The sequence below is a fragment of the Lissotriton helveticus genome, chromosome 12, assembly GCF_964261635.1.
Source record: "Lissotriton helveticus chromosome 12, aLisHel1.1, whole genome shotgun sequence".
Classification (NCBI taxonomy): domain Eukaryota; kingdom Metazoa; phylum Chordata; class Amphibia; order Caudata; family Salamandridae; genus Lissotriton; species Lissotriton helveticus.
In genome coordinates, this window is record NC_136073.1 from 130,691,423 (window position 1) to 130,698,922 (window position 7,500).

Genomic DNA, 7,500 nt, shown 5'->3' on the forward strand with positions numbered 1-7,500 from the left:
GGGCCCCTGGGAGACTCTCCCGGGCTAGGGTTCAGAAGCTGGGCTTGATCTGCGTCCTGCAAGCCAGCCGAGGTTCCGGGCCTTCATGGGGGCCAATGGAGGGTCTTTCCCCCGGCCTGGCCAGGATTCAGAAGCAGGGACCGGGCCCGGGGCTTGAGCTCAGTCCGGCAGGCCACGAGTTCCATTGGTGGCCCTCTCCCCGGCCTGGCCTAGGGTTCGAAAAGCTGGGACTGTGGCCGGGACCTGGCCCAGGGCCTGAGCCCGGTCGGGCAGGGCCCGGTGGTGCGGGAATACCCCTCCGTCCTGCAAGCCGGCCGGGGGTCCGGGGCGCCCGGGACAGAGGATCCATCGGGGCCCCGGGGAGGCTCTCTTCGGCCTGGCCTAGGGTTCGGAAAGCCGGGATTGGGGCCGGGACCTGGCCCGGGGCCTGAGCCCCGTCCGGCAGGGCCCGGTGGTGCAGGAATACCCCTCCGTCCTGCAAGCCGGCCGGGGGTACGGTGCGCCCGGGATTTAGGGTCCATCGGTGCCCGGGGGAGGCTCTCCCGGCCTGGCCTAGGGTTATGAAAGCCGGGACTGGGGCCGGGACCTGGCCCGGGGCCTGAGCCCCGTCCGGCAGGGCCCGGTGGTGCAGGAATACCCCTCCATCCTGCAAGCCGGCCGGGGGTCCGGTCAAGGTGCGCACGGGACGGAGGGTCCATCGGGGCCCGGGGGAGGCTCTCCCCGGCCTGGCCTAGGGTTCGGAATGCCGGGACTGGGGCCGGGACCTGGCCCGGGGTCTGAGCCCGGTCTGGCAGGGCTCGGTGGTGCGGGAATATCCCTCCGTCCTGCAAACCGGTCCGGGCCCGGGGGACGGAGGGTCCATCAGGGCCCGGGGAGGCCTGCAGCCCCGGAGCCCTGCAGCCCCAGAGCACCTGGAGCTCTGCAGCCCCCGAAGCCCTGCAGCCCCCGGAGCCCTGCAGACCCAGAGCCCTGCAGCCCCCGAGCCCTGCAGACCCAGAGCCCTGCAGCCCCCGAGCCCTGCAAGGGCAGGCGGGAGCCCTCCTGCGGAGGCTCGGGGCAGGCAGATTGGCATCATTTTGGTCCCGGCCATCCGGTCGCCCCTCTCGCCTCGGCCATCTGGTCGCCCGCAACGCTTTCCTATGGGGCAACCAGATGGCCAAACTTCCCTGGAAGTCCCTATGAGGTGCCATTTGCCTCCCCGATCCCAGCGAGGGCTCCAGGTGGTCGGGTACTTTCACGCCTTGGGTCCCCTCTGTCACCTCGTGTGCACAGATTACAAGAAAGGGGGGTAATTTTCCTCCGGATTTCTAGGGGCAAGGTACCATTGGACACCCCTCCCAGGCTGGTGGTTCTCTGCCATGGGGGACCAGATGGGCGATGCCTGGGTAACACCACCCGGGGCTTCCTTCCTCCAGGCCAACGGCATGTCAAAGTGCCCAGGACGGGCTCCATGCGTCCCGGGCAGTCGTCCCCCGGGTGTCCAGGCCGATGGCATGTCAAAGTGCCCAGGTCGGGCTCCATGCGTCCCGGGCAGTCGTCCCCCGGGTCTCCAGGCCAACGGCATGGGCGAGTGCCCAGGTCGGGCTCCATGCAACCCGGGCAGTCGCCCCCCGGGTCTCCAGGCCGACGGCATGTCAAAGTGCCCAGGTTGGGCTCCATGCGTCCCGGGCAGTTGTCCCCCGGGTCTCTGTCCCGATGGCATGTCAAAGTGCCCAGGACGGGCTCCATGCGTCCCGGGCAGTCGTCCCCCGGGCATCCGCCGCTCCCTTCTCCGGGCCGACGGCAGGTCAGATTGCCCAGGACGGGCTCCATGGGTCCCGGGCAGTCCTCCCCTGAGTGTCCGGCGCTCCCTTCTCCGGGCCGACGGCATGTCAAAGTGCCCAGGACGGGCTCCATGCGTCCCGGGCAGTCGTCCCCCGGATCTCCAGGCCGATGGCATGTCAAAGTGCCCAGGACGGGCTCCATGCGTCCCGGGCAGTCATCCCCCGGGTCTCCAGGCCAACGGCATGGGCGAGTGCCCAGGACGGGCTCCATGCGTCCCGGGCAGTCGTCCCAGGGGTCTCCGGGCCGACGGCATGTCAAAGTGCCCAGGACGGGCTCCATGCGTCCCGGGCATTCCTCCCCCCGGGCATCCGCCGCTCCCTTCTCCGGGCCGACGGCATGTCAAAGTGCCCAGGACGGGCTCCATGCGTCCCGGGCAGTCGTCCCCCAGATCTCCAGGCCGACGGCATGTCAAAGTGCCCAGGACGGGCTCCATGCGTCCCGGGCAGTCGTCCCCCGGGTCTCCAGGCCGACGGCATGTCAAAGTGCCCAGGACGGGCTCCATGCGTCCCGGGCAGTCGTCCCCCGGGTCTCCAGGCCGACGGCATGTCAAAATGTCCAGGACGGGCTCCATGCGTCCCAGGCAGTCGTCCCCAGGGTCTCCAGGCCGACGGCATGTCAAAGTGCCCAGGACGGGCTCCATGCGTCCCGGGCAGTCGTCGTCCCGGGCGTCCGGGCCTGGGAGCTCCGGTGGTCCTCACCGTGCCTGAGGCCCAGCCAGGGTCCCCGAGCCCTGCCCGGCGTGGGCAGGCAGCAGCCCTACCACGAAGGCTCGGGGTGGGAAGCAGGGAGTCCTTTCGGTCCCGGCCACCTGGTTGCACCTTTCCCCTCGGCCATCTGGTCGCACGCAATGCTATCCAAAAGGGCGACCTGATGGCCAAACCTCCCTGGAAGTCCCTATGAGGTGCCATTTGCCTCCCCGATCCCAGCGAGGGCTCCAGGAGGTCGGGTACTTTTACGCCTTGGGTCCCCTCTGTCAACTCGTGTGCACAGATTACAAGAAAGGGGGGTAATTTTCCTCTGGATTACTAGGGGTAAGGGTATGCCCGGACACCCCTGCAAGGCTGGTGGTTCTCTGCCAGGGGGACAAGATGGGCTATGCCTGGGTAACACCACCCGGGGCTTCCCTCCTCCAGGCCAACGGCATGTCAAAGTGCCCAGGACGGGCTCCATGCGTCCCGGGCAGTCGTCCCCCGGGTCTCCAGGCCAACGGCATGAGCGAGTGCCCAGGTCGGGCTCCATGCGTCCCGGGCAGTCGTCCCCCGGGTCCCCAGGCCAACGGCATGAGCGAGTGCCCAGGTCGGGCTCCATGCGTCCCGGGCAGTCGTCCCCCGGGTCTCAAGGCCGATGGCATGTCAAAGTGCCCAGGATGGGCTCCATGCGTCCTGGGCATTCATCCCCCGGGCGTCCGTCGCTCCCTTCTCCGGGCCGACGGCAGGTCAGATTGCCCAGGACGGGCTCCATGGGTCCCGGGCAGTCCTCCGCTGGGTGTCCGGCGCTCCCTTTCCTGGGCCAACGGCTTGTCAGAGTGCCCAGGATGGGCTCCACGGGCCCCGGACGTCCGGGGCTCCCTTCCCCGGGCCAACGGCTTGTCAGAGTGCCCAGGACGGGCTCCACGGGTCCCGGGCATCCGGGGCTCCCTTTCCCGAGCCAACGGCATGCCAGAGTGCCCAGGACGGGCTCCACAAGTCCCCGGCGTCCGGGGCTCCCTTCCCCGGGACAACGGCTTGTCAGAGTGCCCAGGACGGGCTCCACGGGTCCCGGGCATCTTGGGCTCCCTTCCCCGGGCCAACGGCATGCCAGAGTGCCCAGGACGGGCTCCACGAGTCCCCGGCGTCCGGGGCTCCCTTCCCCGGGACAACGGCTTGTCAGAGTGCCCAGGACGGGCTCCACGGGTCCCGGGCATCTTGGGCTCCCTTCCCCGGGCCAACGGCATGCCAGAGTGCCCAGGACGGGCTCCACGAGTCCCCGGCGTCTGGGGCTCCCTTCCCCGGGACAACGGCTTGTCAGAGTGCCCAGGACGGGCTCCACGGGTCCCGGGCATCTGGGGCTCCCTTCCCCGGGCCAACGGCATGCCAGAGTGCCCAGGACGGGCTCCACGAGTCCCCGGCGTCCGGGGCTCCCTTCCCCGGGACAACGGCTTGTCAGTGTGCCCAGGACGGGCTCCACGGGTCCCGGGCATCTGGGGCTCCCTTCCCCGGGCCAACGGCATGCCGGAGTTCCCAGGACGGGCTCCACGGGCCCCGGGCGTCCGGGGCTCCCTTCCCCGGGCCAACGGCATGGCAAAGTATCCGGGACGGGTTCCATGGGTCTCGGGCAGTCCTCCCCCAGGCGTCCGGGCCCGAGAGCTCTGGTGGTCCACCCTGCGCCTGAGGCCCAGCCGGTGTCCCTGAGCCCTGCCTTGCGTGGGCAGGCAGGCGGGAACCCTACCGCGAAGGCTCGGGGTGGGAAGCACTTTCGATCCCAGCCATCTGGTCGCACGCAATGCTTTCCAATGGGGCGACCAGATGGCCGGGCTTCCCTGGAAGTCCCGATGAGGTGCCATTTGCCTCCCGGATCCCAGCGAGGGCTCCATGAGGTCGGGTTCTTTCACGCCTTGGGTCCCCTCTGTCACCTCGCGTGCACGGATTACAAGAAAGGGGGGTAATTTCCCTCCGGATTACTAGGGGCAGGGTACGCCCAGACACCCCTCCAAGGCTGGTGGCTCTCTGCCATGGGGACCAGATAGGCTATGCCTGGGAAACACCTCCCTAGGCCACCCGGGGCTTACTTCCTCCAGGCCAACTGCATGTCAAATTGCCCAGGACGGGCTCCACGGGTCCCGGGCAGTTCTCCCCCGGGCGTCCGGGGCTCCCTTCCCCAGGCCGACGGCAGGTCAGAGTGCCCAGGACGGGCTCCATGGGTCCCGGGCAGTCCTCCCCCGGATGTCCGGCGCTCCCTTCTCCAGGCCGACGGCAGGTCAAAGTGCCCAGGACGGGCTCCACGGGTCCCGGCCAGTCCTCCCCTGGGTGACCGGGGCACCCATCTCCAGGAGGCCAAAGGCATTGGCAAAGCACCCGGGAAGGGCTCCATGGGTCCCGGGCAGACCTCCCCCGGGCCTCCGGGGTACCCATCCCCATGAGGCCAACGGCATTGGCAGAGTACCCAGGACGGGCTCCATGCGTCCCGGGCAGTTGTTCCCCGGGTCTCCAGGCCAAGGGCATGGGCAGAGTGCCCGAGTCGGGCTCCATGGTTTTCTTGGTAGTCCTCCCCTGGGCGTCCGTGGCTCCAGGCCGGCGGCATGCAAAGTGCCCAGGACGGGCTCCATGCGCCCCGGGCAGTCGTCCCCCGGGTGTCTGGGTCTACAGGCCAACGGCATAAGCGAGTGCCCAGGACGGGCACCATGCGTCCCGGGCAGACGTCCCCCTGGACTACAGGCAAACGGCATGGGCAGAGTGCCCGGGTCGGGCTCCATGGTTTTCACGGTAGTCCTCCTCCGGGGGACCTTGGCTCCAGGCCGATGGCATGTCAAAGTGCCCATGACGGGCTCCATGCGTCCCGGGCAGTCGCCCCCCCCAGGGCGTCCGGGTCTCCAGGCCAACAGCATGGGCAGAGTGCCTGGGTCGGGCTCCATGGTTTTCACGGTAGACCTCACCCGGGCGTCCGTGGCTCCAGGCCGACGGCATGTCAAAGTGCCCAGGACGGGCTCCATGCGTCCCGGGCAGTCGTCCCCCGGGGCCTCCGGTTCTCCAGGCCAACGGCATAAGCGAGTGCCCAGGTCGGGCTCCATGGTTTTCATGGTAGTCCTCCCCGGGCGTCCGTGGCTCCAGGCCGGCGGCATGTAAAATGTAAATTGATACTTGTATAGCGCACTACTCATCCGCAAGGGTCTCAAGGCGCTTGTATGAATACCGCTGTGTAACCCATCCTGGCTTTCTCTGTGAGGTGTCCACTCCTGGGCACCCCAAAGTTGGAGGCCAGGCATCCTTAGCGTTGTGGAGAATAAGCAAGCTATTGCCCAGAGTTGCAGAGTGGGACTCTATCATAGTAATAGGCACCGAGGCGAGAATTATCAGCTCCGTGGAATTTTGAGCCCAAGTCCCGCCGAGGCGGGGAATTGAACCCTGGTCCCGGGCTAGACCTCTGCATCAGGGTCTGCTGCTCTAACCATTGAGCCACACTTCTCCACTGCATGGCCGAGTCACCGGGACGGGCTCCATGGTTTTCCTGGTATTCTTCCCCTGGGTGTCCATGGCTCCAGGCCGACGGCATGGCTGATTGCCCCGGACGGGCTCCATGGTTTTAACAGTAGTCCTCCCCCGGGCGTCCGGGGCTCCAGTCCGATGGCATGGCCGAGTGCCCGGGTTGGGCTCCATGGTTTTCACGGTAGTCCTCCGCCGGGCAACCGTGGCTCCAGGACGACGGACAGTTGTCCCCGGGTCTCCAGGCCAACGGCATGGGCAGAGTGCCCGGGTCGGGCTCCATGGTTTTCACGGTAGTCCTCCCCTGGGCGTCTGTGGCTCCAGGCCGACGGCATGTCAAAGTGCCCAGGACGGGCTCCATGCGCCCCGGGCAGTCGTCCCCCGGGTGTCTGGGTCTACAGGCCAACGGCATAAGCGAGTGCCCAGGACGGGCACCATGCGTCCCGGGCAGACGTCCCCCTGGACTACAGGCAAACGGCATGGGCAGAGTGCCCGGGTCGGGCTCCATGGTTTTCACGGTAGTCCTCCTCCGGGGGACCTTGGCTCCAGGCCGATGGCATGTCAAAGTGCCCATGACGGGCTCCATGCGTCCCGGGCAGTCGCCCCCCCCGGGGCGTCCGGGTCTCCAGGCCAACAGCATGGGCAGAGTGCCTGGGTCGGGCTCCATGGTTTTCACGGTAGACCTCACCCGGGCGTCCGTGGCTCCAGGCCGACGGCATGTCAAAGTGCCCAGGACGGGCTCCATGCGTCCCGGGCAGTCGTCCCCTGGGGCCTCCGGTTCTCCAGGCCAACGGCATAAGCGAGTGCCCAGGTCGGGCTCCATGGTTTTCACGGTAGTCCTCCCCGGGCGTCCGTGGCTCCAGGCCGGCGGCATGTAAAATGTAAATTGATACTTGTATAGCGCACTACTCATCCGCAAGGGTCTCAAGGCGCTTGTATGAATACCGCTGTGTAACCCATCCTGGCTTTCTCTGTGAGGTGTCCACTCCTGGGCACCCCAAAGTTGGAGGCCAGGCATCCTTAGCGTTGTGGAGAATAAGCAAGCTATTGCCCAGAGTTGCAGAGTGGGACTCTATCATAGTAATAGGCACCAAGGCGAGAATTATCAGCTCCGTGGAATTTTGAGCCCAAGTCCCGCCGAGGCGGGGAATTGAACCCTGGTCCCGGGCTAGACCTCTGCATCAGGGTCTGCTGCTCTAACCATTGAGCCACACTTCTCCACTGCATGGCCGAGTGACCGGGACGGGCTCCATGGTTTTCCTGGTATTCTTCCCCTGGGTGTCCATGGCTCCAGGCCGACGGCATGGCTGATTGCCCCGGACGGGCTCCATGGTTTTAACAGTAGTCCTCCCCCGGGCGTCCGGGGCTCCAGTCCGATGGCATGGCCGAGTGCCTGGGTTGGGCTCCATGGTTTTCACGGTAGTCCTCCGCCGGGCAACCGTGGCTCCAGGACGACGGACAGTTGTCCCCGGGTCTCCAGGCCAACGGCATGGGCAGA